Source organism: Ciconia boyciana, chromosome 1 (genome assembly GCF_034638445.1).
Source record: "Ciconia boyciana chromosome 1, ASM3463844v1, whole genome shotgun sequence".
NCBI lineage: Eukaryota > Metazoa > Chordata > Aves > Ciconiiformes > Ciconiidae > Ciconia > Ciconia boyciana.
Window position 1 is genome coordinate 127,028,755 of NC_132934.1, and position 4,169 is coordinate 127,032,923.

The window sequence follows — 4,169 nt, forward strand, 5'->3', positions numbered from 1 at the left end:
AGGAGACCTTATTACTTCCTGACCAGAGGACACAAAAATGATGGTGCCAGACTCTTCGCAAAGGGGCGTGACGACAGGACATGAAGTGATAGGGAAAAGTTGGAACACAGTAAATTCTGATTAGATATTAGGAAAGGCTTTTTTTACCAGGAGGGCGTTCAAACACCACGGCACCAGGGCCTGGAGAGCCTGTGGGATCTCCATCCTTGGAGATATTCAAGCCTTGAGTGGACACAGCCCTGAGCAACCTGATCTGATTAGACTGGTTTTGAGTAGTGGGTCGGGCTAGATGACCTCTAAAGGTCCCCTTCTAGACTAAATTATTCTTTGAGTCTATGGCCTATGGAGGTAGTGGTACAATGTATGAGAGAGAGAGAGTGCCAAACGAAAAATAGAGAAGTCAGAGAGAGAGGAAAAAAAAATGCTATAATAGTCAGAACACAAACTGGAGAAAAAACAACAGAGAAAGGGTAAATGCTGATGCTGTGGTGACATCCTAAGAAAAAATACTTCTGTTGAGAAATGGGGTGTCATTTTAGAAATTAACTGCTACAATGTTTACTTTTATAACATTCTTAAGTATCTTAGAAAAATACTACACATTGGAAATGCTTTAAATTAGAATTATTATGTTTTAAATTATATGTAGAATAATACATTGTATTTTAAAAGATATTGTTGTTCCACAGTGTAGCACTTAGAAGTCTGGAAATGATGAGATTTAGACTGATTTAATTCAGCTGTTTTTACATACGTACTGAATAATGTTAATGGTGGAATACTAACTTAACAGATGAGCCTGAGCTCTGTTTCCAGAGGATCCCTGTCTCTCTAAGAAAACGAAGCAGGCAGGCAGTACTTCTTAGAAGCTTTACTATTTAGTTATTGCATTTTACCTCCATACTGACTTTTTATTGAATACAACAGTATTAATTCTGTTGGGATACTTCTATGGTCTTTGTGACTTTAGCATATGGGTTCTCATAAACAGTAATGAACATCTCTGTCAGATTTGGAGATGGTATATTTTTTTCTGTTTCCTAAGAGGGATTTCATGTACAGACTGATTGAGAATCGTCAAAACTGCCCACTGATGGTAAGAGGAATTCGGGTGCTTTGCACCTGATATCTGGGAGTATTTAACAAGCTTGTAATACCTTACATGTTAAAAACATCCTTGTAATTTATTTCACTTGTCAACATGAGCTCCAAACCTGAATCCAGATAAGTCATTCAGACATTTAAAAAATGAGTAATTTGTGCAGTGGAAATGCACATTGTGTGAAATTACACTGACCCGCCACTTACATCGTCAGCAAGGGTCAGAGCTTCATAGTGACACAGAGGAGATCCTTATCACTTGAACTAATAGTTTCAGTAGCTGTTCCTTCTGTGGACTGACCCCCCTGGGAGGCAGCGCAGAGACTTTTCCAGTTGATTTCATGTCCATTCACTAAAGGAAAAAAGATGGTCACAGTACTCCTTAAGTCACAGACAAAGTTCTGAGGCAACGGTGCTTGTTACTTTGTTATGAACTCTGCTATTTCGGTTTTTCCTTGCTGTCTTTTCCCATTTTGCCTCTATTCACTTACTTAATCTTTGCTTGTACATTTACGCTGCCTCTGCCTCCTTCTTTCCAGCCCTCCTTGCCCTCTGTGAAGCCTTGGCTGCCTTCCTAACCCTTGAACCCTTGATGTCTAATGGTGCCTTAGGACCAAGCGCTCCCGCCCCTTGGGCTGTTTCTCCCATGCTCCTTGAGCAGAACATGTCTGGCAGGGGGACATCTCCGTTCCCACAGCGGGCTCTCCCAGGTACTTTCCGGCACAGTGGATGGCCAGAAGGCAGAGGCAGGAGCATGCCCAAGGATCCATTTGCTGATACGCCATTCATTCAGACACAGAAGCTGTCAATGGATGCAGTACGCTCATTACAGATGAAATCCTTGGAGAATTTAAGATGCAAACACATCTCTCGAGCATAGCAAACTGCAGTGTGGTGTGCAGGTTGTGGTTGGGTTTGTGTTCTGGTCAACTTTCTGCTTCTCAGTGAGAAACCTATTTAAGTTGGTTGGGTTTTTTTTTGGTAGACAGTGAAAATATGTATTTTTCAGACTACATATGACTGAACTTTAGCTGGATCTTTAAAAAAAAAAAATCAACCTGAGGCAGATATCTTCCAGAGGCAATTCCAGTCCAAACAGCTAAGGTTTAATGAAGTAAAAACAAATTGAGTCTTGCACAGAAAGTGCTGGCTACATTAACTATAGGCACCAGTGCTATTTCTGTATGTAATATCCCAAGTTTTCATATATACTAGTAAACTGTTGACATTTGCTTCTCCTTTTTAAGAAATACAGAACTAAGCTTCTGCATTTCAGACAGTTTTGACATAATGTGTTTAGCTTGGCACACCTATGCTCTTGATCAGTTTTTAAATCCTTTTTCATTTTTTAAAATTATATTTGCTATGTACTTCCAATAATTAACATTCTACAATTGAGAGGCAATAGAAACATGACCCAAACTAATTTGCTAACATATTAATGTCTGGTACATACCTAGCGAAGTAATATCAGACTTTAAAAAAAAAAACAACACAACACAAAACCCCAAACCCACACATCTAATTTCCTTCCGAGTTCTATCAGTAACAGGTCAAGGAAATGCATTTCTTCTTCAGGATTAATGACAGACTGGCATTAGTTGATTCACAAATACCTATAGTTTAGAGCCCTTAGAAACACACCTAAATTCTGCTAACATCACACAGTTTGTATATGCACTCTGATACATCTATTACGACATCAGGGCACTGAGCTTTGGTGGTTGTGTTTTTAACAGAGGAGGCACCTAAATACTTAAGAAAAGGAGAAATTATTGCAATACATATAAGTGTTCTCTCACATAATGCCACTGGGAAGCCAGGACTAGACCTCATACACTAACTCCTATAAAGAGCTGTAAGAGCAAAGCTGTTTGTGCTCCGAGGAGCTTGCAACGTAAATAATATTTTTTTCTTTCTGTTTCTGCTTTAAAGGACTATGCACTTCCAAGTGAAATGCAACTTGGAAGAAAGTTGTGTAAACCATTAGGATTTAATCCTGCACCTTTTGAAATGAATGAGAACATTCCTATAGTTAGAAGAAAAAAAGATGGAGATCTAGGAAAGAAAACAGAAGTTTTGGGAAAAAAAAAGGCAGCTAAATAATACTAATAGGGATATAATAATTAGCATTTATGGGACAGATTTTTTCTGTTTCTTCACTAGATGATGGCTTTGCAGGCTTGATTTCTCTCTTCCCTTGTTATAGTTCTGCCTCCAATGTAAGTAGCAGTATTCGCTTTCAAATCTGCGGGTTGAATCTTCCTCCTTTTCTAATAACCCTTAATGGACATTATGCTCTATCTTCGTGTCTGTGTGTGTTTCTCTCCCATGAGGGAGAGCTGCTTTAGACAGTGCATTATACTAGTACCCATGTTTAATAACTAACCAAAACATTTGCCCTTGACATTCTCAGCACCGTAATTCTAATTAAGCAAAATAAACAGAGATGAAATGAAAACCGGGCAAAGTACTCATCCTTCCTCAAGATTTAATTTGGGATCAGAACCGCCGCTGACGGCAGAAGGAAGCAGGAATTGCAAGTACGTCCGCGCACGGCCGATGAAATGCTGAATTATTTTTTAAACCTTCCACTAATAACTTGTGATTTAAAGGTCACTTCAGCAAAGGAATCAAGGTCAGACACCGCTAATCTGAATCCGAGGCAGCCTGTCGTTTCTCCCGGTTCCTCGCCGTAGCGGCGCGTTAACGCGGAGCTGGCAGCGGGGGCGGGTGGGGCCGAGGCTGCACAGCTCCCGCTGCCCTCCCCGGCCCGGCCCGGCCCCTCGGGACACCCGTCGCTTCCACACGCGCAGGGTCACGGCGCGCACGATCACGGCTCCGCCGGGCAGACCCGTGCCCCCCCCACCCCTCCCGGCGCGGCCCAGGATGGCAGCGGGGCCGGGGGCGGAGGCGGCCGCTCGGGGGCGGCGGGGCGGGCCGGGAAGCCGAGCGAGCGGCTCCCGGCGCCGGCTGCGGCAGGCGGAAAGTTCCCCAAACTTCGCCCCGGCCGGGCGGGGCGGAGCGGAGCGGAACCGGCAGGGCCCGCGCCCCCGCCCCGCTCCCGC